We start from the raw sequence: 10528 nt of genomic DNA on the forward strand, positions 1-10528 counted from the left end.
ATTTAGAATGGCCTCGGCCAATCCTGACCAGCCAGGGAATTGGGGAAATGATGTGAGGTTCTAGGTGCTGAGTCAGTGGGCTTGGGTTGATCTCAAAGCTCCATGCATAGCCACATGGTTTACTCCTGAAAGAACCAATCTGAACTCTGTCCCTTTTTCTCTTGGGATATTCAAAGATGCTTTTGAAAGGGATGGGCCAAGTATTGCTTGTGAGTCATTGTTCTTTCCTATAGGTAATAGGTCTGAACACAGCTGGTTGACCATGGGTACTTTTGATGAGCTGGGTTGTGCCATCTTGCCTGTAGGAGCAAATAATGTCCTTCAAATATCCCCTTGTGGTTCCAGGTTTGATACGTTCCCTGCTTCATCTCCCCCAAATCTCCTTCCCTGTACCATTGCAATTCAGAATTGTCCAACACCTTGGTTGAGTAAAATAAAATGAGATAAGGAGTTGCAGCCCGTCCCACAGTTCTGCAGAGTCAGCTTGCCCTCCTTGGCACAGTGCATGCTTGCATGTTGAGCAGAGCTAAAGCTGGAATGGAAAGATGCCAACGTGACTATTAAACTACCAGGCTGTTACTTTTGTGCCTGAGTGCCCTGAGGAGAAGTGAAGCAAATCTGAGTTGAGTGAAATGTTTTCAAAGAGGACTTATTAGTTCCAAAGGAGGTGCTTGGTCACGAAGAGAATCTTTGAATATGACTAGAATACAATTTAATGCTAATGGTTATGATTTCATTGAAAATGTGAAATCTTATTTGAGAACTCCAGTCACCGACCTCCCCACTATGTGACTTGCCCGGTATCACAGTTATGCTGTTGCTGTGTCAGTTCAGGTAGATTGAGTCACATAATTTGATTTCAAGAATGGGCGTATCCCTTTGTTGTCTGAGCTCCTAAGCACTGGGTACAAGTAGTTTTTGTTACTTAAAAGCAAGCAAATCCTTGTGGTTCAAATGAATATTCCAAACCGAAGTATGTATTTTTTTGAGGTTCCTAAAACCTTAAATATTTAATTAGGTAACTTGGCAAATATTTACTCTTTGTCCTGTGTGTTAAGGCCCCTGATGGACAATTCCTGCCTTTGTGGAGCTTACACGGTGTGACGTACCCATATCTCTATGTAAGATGGACCCGGTTAGAATGCCTCAGTTGACTTCTGTTATGAGGAATTTCACCTAAATCTGAAGATTCGATTGTTAGGATAAACTGCGTAGAAACTATTATGGCTGTTTATACCCCCCACACCACCATACTTATAAACAAATTATAAACAAAGCAAAGCAAACAATACAATAATTAGAAGAAGGAGTAAAAGCTCAGCAAGAAGAGGGCAGGGTTGGAAAATCAAGCCATTAGACCCAGGTCTTTAGGCTCCTGCCAATTTGGCTCAGCCTCCCGGGAGCCAGAGGAAGAGCCAGTTGCCAAATTTCTAATTTGGTACTTGTCTAGAACTTCAGAATGGAGGAGGAAGAGAGGAGGGGTTATTTGCATTTTAGGGTCCCAGGAGCCCGAGTGAGAAGATAACGTTTTTCCCCTGTGAAGGAAGAAGTAGAACAGAGAAGGTGTCCAGATAACTAAAAAGGGATCTAGAGATAGTGCAGACTGATGCATTTGGCTCTGGAGGAGTGAGGTCAGTTGGCCAGTGACCCTGGTGAGAATGGACATACTCAGCTGATTGTCAAGCCAAAGCCAGGGGTTAACGCTTCTTGAGAGACAAGCCATGTTCAGATTGTGTGAACAGATGAACAGACAGAGATGTGTTTGAAAGGCTTATTTTCATTTTATATTCATAAAGTTTGCTTTTCTGAAATTTACCTTGTATTCGTTAACTGAAAAGTTCTGATTTCGATATTTTGTTATAAACTTGTGATTTATCACAATCTGGCACTATGCAACCACGACTAGAAGGCCCCCTAGTGGAGTTTGTGTGTATTGCAAGGGGTCAATTGTCTTGTACCCTCCTCTGTCGCCATCTGCATTTCCTGGACGGGTCCAAATCCATCTGTCTCAGAGATAAAAAGACAAAGTCCAGTCAAGTCATTTTGATGTATGTCATGTGGATTTGTTTATGGGAACAGAGCAGAATGTTGTAGTTGATGGAACACAGCCTAATACCATTGACTTTCCAGTTGGACAAATGCCTTGGCATGTTATCCCCACTCTTTAAGGCAGCATAGAGCCCATTGTATCATTTATTGGCCTCCTATAGTGGAGAAATATGTGGAATGTTGGGAATAATCATAGACTCAAAAACCGCGCTCCGATACAGTAACCACTAGTCACTTGAAGTGTGGCCGATCCAAACCGATGTGTGCTGAGGTATAAAAAACATCAGATTTGGAAGAATTAATACATAAAAAAATTGTCAAAGATCTCAATTTTGAGATAATATTTTGGATATATTGGGTAAAACGAAATATATTAAAATTCTGTAAATATGATATGCATTGCATTTCCATTGAGCAGCACTGGTCTAAAACAAGAATCAGAATAATTGTGGAAGCGTGCAGGTGGTGGTTCCACAATCCAACAGAGAGAAGGACGTTACTGTCCTACTATATAGGACCTGGAGGAAAAGTAGGAGTGAGATTAGCGCTTAAAATGCAGAATTTACAGGTGAGCAGAAGGCGCAGGTGTAGGGAGCCAGTGCTGCTTGGAGGACTTGACATAAATTCTACACTCAAGCTGCCAGCACTTCTGGGGATTCTAAATAAAAGACTTCGGAATGTGTTTGTTAAACAGTCTTGTTCTGTGCCTGCTCTGGGTAAGTACTTGGGTGTTCATTAGAATAATCAAGGGCCAGAGGACTTGGGATGCTGCATCTCATCAAAATACAACTTCCCTACTGAAGAATCTACATGAAGAACAGTTCTGCTCCCCTGACCTGGCTGGTTTCAGGGGGGCGGGGGGGGGGGGGGGTGGGTTATGTATGTTTGTCTGGAGTAATGTAGTCTTTCAGGTTTTTATGGAAGGGAAAGACTGAGGGAGGTGGCACCATAAATATTACCAGAGCTTATATAAAGTATAATTTTTAAAACTACCTTACGTTAAGCAAAATGTTCCACGAAATTCTCTCCTTCCCTCATTGTCACTAACTCAGCTTTAAAAAGTAAGTCTGTGTTGGGGCTGGCCCCGTGGCCGAGTGGTTAAGTTCGCATGCTCCGCTGCAGGTGGCCCGGTGTTTCGTTGATTTGAATCCTGGGCCCAGACATGGCACTGCTCATCAAACCACGCTGAGGCAGCATCCCACATGCCACAACTAGAAGGACCCACAACGAAGAATATACAACTATGTACCAGGGGGCTTTGGGGAGAAAAAGGAAAAAATAAAATCTGTAAAAAAAAAAAAAAAAAAGTAAGTCTGTGTAAAACTCCCTTTCGTAGTGTCCTTACTACCACAGTCAAGCGCCGCATACAACCGATGGCATACACAATGCTGGTCCCATACGATTAGTACCACATAGCCTGGGTGCGTATTAGGCTACATCATCTGGGTTTGTGTAAGTGTACTTTATGATGTTCGCACAATGATGAAATTGCCTAATGACACATTTCTCAATCTATCCCCGTTCTTAAGTGACACATGACCGTAATAGTGACTTTTTTCATTTTGCCTTTTAACAATAAGTGGATTCCTCCCTTAGTTTTCAGTTTCTCTTAAGGCTGGTTCTTAAGAGGGGGTAAAGGGGAGACAATTTTGCCTTCCTCTGGAACATTTGGTAATGTCTGAAGACATTTTGATTGTCACAACTAGGTTAGGCTGGGTGCTACTGGCTTCTAGTGGGTAGAGGCTAGAGATGCTGCAAAATATCCTACAAAGCACAGAACAGCCCCCACACCAAAGGATCAGCTGACCCAGAAGGTCAATAGTGCTGAGGTTGAGAAACCCTGTCTTAGAAAATGTCATTTCCAACAAGGCCAACCTGCTAAGGTGCCACTGAATAAACTATAGGCTATTCCCAAAATGTGACTTTCCTGCATGCAGAAAGTTTCTCTGTACTTTGAGGCCTGAGGGGGCTTAATTGCTAATGTCGTGGTTCTCCTTAGAGCATTTACAAAATAACAATCCATTATTTTTTTTTTTAAAGATTTTTTATTTTTTCTTTTTCTCCCCGAAGCCCCATGGTACATAGTTGTATATTTTTAGCTGTGGGTCCTTCTAGTTGTGGCATGTGGGATGCTGCCTCAGAATGGCTTGATGAGCAGTGCCATGTCCATGCCCAGGATCTGAACCGACAAAACCCTGGGCTGCCCAAGCAGAGTGCATGAACTTAACCACTCGGCCACGGGGCTGGCCCCATCCATTATTATTTTAAGTGAAGAGCTATATGGATTTTCTTGTAGGCTCCTCAAAAGCTAGTTTTAGTGTTGATTGTTTATAAGTGGTCAGAAACTCAAAATTCGCTCATCACAAACTAGTGGTTTTCTCAATCAGAGTTGGTCTAATGGGAGGTCTTAGCTTGATCTCTGAGGTGAAGCTTGCCCAAGTCTCCTGAGGGACCGTCAGATGTCTGGCCTGGCCCTAGAGTCCTGAAACCACCCAAAGGTAACCAGGACCTGCTTCTCCAACAAGTAGCTTCAGTCCTCACGAGGGGCACTTGGCACATCAGAAGAACATTCAAGAACCAGCAGGAGAACAAAAGCCCACACCCAAGGAATTGAGACCAAACATTGACCATGTTCCACCACCCTAAGTTCAACATTGACCAGAAGATTCTGACTAATTTTAGAACCTGAAGAACAATAAAAAGCTGAAACCTGAAAACGTTGAATTATCATGTTGGCAAACTCAAAACAAGCCCCTTCAAGTTGTCTGGTGTGGAATCCAGTTCTGTTAATGAGCCTGCCATGAGTCAGATGCCTTTGAAACTCCCAGGCTAGTACCCATCACAGCAAAGATGCATTTAATGCAGTTGATGCTATTGGCAAAAGGTGATGGATGACACAATTGCTCTCAAATGTAGCAGCGGACCAAGGTAGGAACCCAGGAGCAACAGAGTTGCTGGAAATTACTGGAAACAGTGTGAGATGAGGCCAGTGTTGCTAGAGCTCTGAGCAGAGAGGAACTCAATTCCTAGGATGTGAGCCTACCTCTCAAGTTGAAGTGCCCTTCTTCACTGTCTTCTGAGCGTGGGCATTTGTAATCTTACATTTTCTTGCATAAAAAAAAAAATACAGCACATGCCCCATGGTTACAAACAGTATGGCGATGAAGACCAGCATGCCAAACTGCTGTGGCCTCAGGGCCTGCATGTCGAGGATGAAGTGGATAAGGTCCATGAGGTGGTTCAGGGAGCAATGCATACAGTTCACAGCCCCTTGCTTTGCTTCTGGAATGTTCTCCTGAAGAAGCTGGGTCACAGTGAGGTCAAAGGATCAGAGACCTACTTACAGGGCAGCAGTGTTGGGAGAATAAATGTGAATAGATGTCAGAGACCTCGGTGAGAATTCTGGCTTTGGCAGTGACCGGCATTGTCGAGTTGGGTAAATGAAGCTTTCTGTGGCTCAGTTTCCTCATCTGTGAAATGGGAACGTTTAGAGCGCTATCACACGGGAGGATGACATGAAGATAGAGTTGAGAAGCTGTGGCATCATGCCTGGCCGTGTGTGCACGGTAGTTACTGTCATAATTTGTTGTATTACAATTATCTTTTTGAATCACCATCACCACCATCATCGCTAGATAGCAATATAACTTCATTTTAGATGGATTTATTTATGCCTCCACTTCATTCCAAAAATGTTGAGGACAGAGCAAAGTCGGGCTTCAAATCTGGTTCCAATTCCAGCTTTTCCCTCTTTGTTCCTGGTGTAGCAGAGAAGGAATTAGCTTCCTGTCTCCCTGCGTCCCCCACTTTCAACCACGTGAAGAGGCTACGTTTGAGCACACTTCAGAAGCATCCTCAGGACCTGCTATGTAGGCATCAAGTAGGGCAGAAGCCAGCCGTGGTGATGACAATGCTGTCCTTGAGTGACAGCACTGGAGGTTGTGGTTCCTGCCTCCACGGGCACCTGCTCCCAGCTCTCTCTGCCTGGTTGGTTTTCCAGCAAGCTGGCCGTCTGGATTCTCCCTGAGACCCAGCTCTGGCCCTACAGAGGCCTCCTGGTTGCCTCCTCCTGACCCCTGGACTTAGTTCTGAACTCAAGAATAATTTGGATTGCATGTGCTGTGTCTTCCAGTGCCTGCCTTTGCGAGCACTGGCCAGGCCTTCTGTCCTCCTGGGCTGGCTTTGCCACCCTGATGTGATCTCCACCTGGGGACTCTGACCAGGCCCCCCATCCTCCTGGGCTGCCCTGACCACCTCTAAGTCTCTTGGGGCCTGGCCTGCCGAACACCCTGCCCTGCCCTGGACTCTGACCTGGAGCTCACCCATAAAATCCCCTCACGGGCCCTTAACAAGCAGCGCTCAGAGTTAGGGAGTATTTGGAAATGCTGCAGCGCAGCAATGTGCAGCCCTCAAAGAAGTGAAAGCTAATTTGCAGTGACAGAATTATTTCTAAATTGAGGGCATAAAAAGTTACAGTTCTTAGGTTTTAAAAAGCAAAGTGACTTTTGGGCAATGTGCCAAATCTTCTTGTAGCCAGAGTTCTGTAACTTAGTTTCATCATAACGGAAACAAGTATTTACTGAGCAAGTGCCTTCCATAAGCCCTGAGCTTGGTGGTACATGGTGGATACCAAGGCAGGCCACAGGCCACTGGTCCCAGTGAGAGGAGCAGTTATTACGGCCACCAGACCTGACCATGCGAACCAAGCCGCAATATATCCTTTCAGGAGCTGGTGCTTTTAACGTGTGCAGTTCAACGCCACACCACCAACCCCAGGGTCATTTGGAATTCTGCTAGGAATAAATCTAAATGGCACTTGCTGGCATTGGGTGTGCAGGGATCACACAGTATCCATTTCACTCAGTGTCATCGTTCTCTGCCTCACTACCCATCTCACACTCCACCTTTACACAACAATGCACGTGAAAACACCAAAATTACACCCAAAACATAATCATGATAATGATGACTGAAGACGAGAGTTAATATTCATTTTTGACAAGTAGCTCCTATACTTGCGCAAGTTTTGTGCTAAATACGTTACCTACGGGGATTATTTCAGTGCATCCTCAGGACTTCCCTGATGGGTAAGGACTATCATTATTATCCCGTCTTACAGATAAGCAAACAGTGACACGGGGAGCTTAGGTAACTTGCCAACATCATTAGGCAGCCTGGCTCCACAGCCTGAGTTGTCTCCCTCATGAGTGGCAAGAGTGTCCTGTGTCTCTGGAATCCTTATCAAGGATCAGCAAAACGACCTGCTGTTGCGACAGAGAAAAGCCTGAAGTTTCTCTCATAGTGAATGCTTCTCCAGCCTGCAGGCATTGCCCATGAGATTCCACCTTTTCCAAATGTGATCATTTCCTTTGTGTCAGGAAGAGTCAAGCTACCTGGTGGGCAGGAGGCACTGGTGGACTTTTTTTTTCTTTCAAACTAAATACTTTATTATCATAATACAATGTGAATTGCATAAATCTTAAATGGCTGATCTGCTCTCAGTTGTTTGTGCAATTAAAGGCTAGAAGTGCAAGCCAAATACCCTAATGAAAGGTAATCCACCTGTCAGGTAGCACACTTACAATAGTTTAGAGGTTAGGTAATCTCCAGATGAAAGGATAGGTTTCTAAATCAGCTATTTGGAATGAGGAACACAGTAGAAAGAAATATACATACACATTATATGAAAGGAATGAGGTCCCCAGGCTAGCCCACAGTTTTATAACCTCTTGAATTGGACCTACAAAACTCTCATTTCCCCACTCCCAATATTCCAAAGCTTCTGTGGACCAAGGGGTTCTGGATCTCCAAGGCAGAAATCAGGAACCCTGCATCCCATACTCCCACCCCACTGTGGCCCCAGAGGTGAGAAGGTGAAGCTCTGAGCCCCAAGAGGGCAGGGACCTTGCTGAAGCCCAGAGCCTGGAGTGTTGGATGAGAAACACAGAGGAGGTATGCGGGGGGTAGGGGTGAGGGGTGTTGTTGATGAATGAATGAGGAAGACACACTCAGTTTTTGATCCACTCCTTCCACCATCCACCACCACACTTTCCACTCCCCTCTTTTCTAACCAGGGGAGGGGGAATCCCCTGGCTTTGAGCTGTGTCCTCAGGGAGAGGTTTTGAAGGTAGTGACTTTGGATTTGAGGGAGAGAACAGAGCTTAGGCAGTGAAACAATACTGTCTGAGTGGAAACCTGATCACAGGGAATCCATGTCCAAGAGCAAGGCCCAGACTCTCCCCAGACTGGGAATCTGCAGGTATAATCACTCGGGCCAATATGCTGTGAAGTGATTGCTGTTGCCATCACTGTTGATCCCCAACATGTCACTGTTGGATTCACCAGGCATCAAATGACCAAAATTAAAACAAAATTTTGACACTGTATCCAAATCAGATACATCCTCACTGCCAAGTATGGATGACATGTGGTTGGTGGCAGAGTTCCAAGACCAAGTTCTTGGGGCAGACAGGCTTGTAGACCATCAAAGTGAGGCACCCTGTCTCTGGGAAAGGATTTCCCTCCCCTCCCTCAGGCAGTTAAGGAAAGCTTTGGCCCCACCAAGCTGCCTTCTTTTCTGTCTCCCCAACCCAGTTCCACAGAGAAAGGATCCAGGTCAAAATACTCCTTTAATGTAGATGCCACTTGTGGTTTTACATGCTTGAAACTCAGGAAATAACTATTTTCACTTCCCCAAATCTCCACATTTTCACATTTTAGCCTTTCTGCAACTGTCCACCTTGTCTGGAGCACTCTTCTCTCTCTGTGTCACCTGCCTTGCTTTCCCTTCAGGGATCTCTTAATTGTGCCTCCCTTAGGAAGGCTTCCCCAACTCTCAGGACCAGATTTGGTGTCCCTCCTATATGTTCTCAATCCTTCTGTCCTTCCCTAACTTAGCTCCTATGACTTTGTATTGTTGACTGTTGTTGACTACTTACTCACTGGCCTCCCATCCTGACTATGCTCCACAGGGCTAAGACCTCGTCTGATTAACCACTTTTGTGTCTCTAGTGTCTAGGACAATTCTTTTTACATACCAGCTTCTTAGTGAATGAAGGATGAAGATTTACAATGACACAGTGATAAGACCATCAAATGCTTCTAAGATTACTTAGCAACATCACAGGTTGCAGAATCCCACACCACACATGACTCACTGCTTACCGATTCTTGCCAGGATCACACCCAAGAAGAGCAAGATGATGGAGACGTAAGACTCAAGATGCTCAGGGTCCTGGTTTCCTTTAAACAGAACTGTGATATTGGTCCAGTGGATGGAGGAGTGGTCCAGAAGGATAGGTCGGTTCATGTTTCTTTCAAAGGAATAAACATGTATCTGGTCCTCTTTTAGCAACTCATGGTTTGCAGAAGAGTTTTTGCATAATGGAAGTGAGAAAACAGCCAGATCAAAAGGACTGCCAGGAGCAAAGACAGAAAACATGCAGAGCATCAAGAGCCAGCTGGATATAATTCCCATGGTGACCAAGCCATAGTGTCCCCTGGACCTGGTGAGGAGAATTGTGCCCATCAGGCCAGACAAAGCTGAAAGGGCTATGAGGATACCAAGCAGGGAGCCTCTGATCCCTTGGGTGTAGGTGTAACTGGTGGTGATGCAGTTGAATCCCAGCACTGCCATCGAGAGCAAGGCCAAGCCCAAGCCAGCCGAGAAGACAGTCTGCCTGCAATACGTTTCCCATCCCTGAAGGCATGTGTGAAGCAGCTTTCAAGTGTTTTGAAGCCAGAGAGTAAACCCTGTGGTTGTGGCCCATTGTCCTTCACGGTTAGACTTGTGGTCCTTTGACTATACCAAAGTTTTGGAATTGTTGATGAATCCATCAGTAGTTTCCCCAGAGTTCATTTCACATAAAATAAAGGTCAAATAAGCCTTATGTCATTGTCCTGCCCAAATGCCCTCAGCCCATCCCCAACCTTGTCTCCCTCTTTGTTGGACAATTCCTGTGTGCACCGATGGCTTCCTATCCCAAGCACCTGTGTCTGTCTACCTGAGGGTCTCTCTCCAGACACAGGAACATGAGAGCAGGCTGTAAGTGCCCAGAAGTCAACACCCCCGGAAACAACCCTCAACCAATGAGTGACAAGACTTGGTGGAGAAATACCCCAGTTTCCTTGGTCCTTGGTGGGACAATTCTGAGGTATGTCCTACACAGTGTCTTAGAGGGCCCCAGTGGGAGTAAGGCCCAATTGCCCTTGGCAGTAACCCATACATTAATACACCTTTTATTGCCTTTCCTCCCTTCCCTGTCTCACTTCCCATTCCCTCACCATGCTTCCTGGGATCCTCTTCCAAGTAGATTACTTTTCACCCCAAATCCTCATCTCAAGGATTGCTCTTGAGAGAACCCAAACTAAGACACACAGTGAAGTCGGGAAGGTGGGCATTGACGGGAGAGAGAAGACACAGGGGAGGGTGAAAGACAACATTTCACATGCTTGAGATGTGGTAATGAACTCTCAGAAA

Source organism: Equus quagga, chromosome 8 (assembly GCF_021613505.1).
Source record: "Equus quagga isolate Etosha38 chromosome 8, UCLA_HA_Equagga_1.0, whole genome shotgun sequence".
NCBI classification, from domain to species: Eukaryota; Metazoa; Chordata; class Mammalia; order Perissodactyla; family Equidae; genus Equus; species Equus quagga.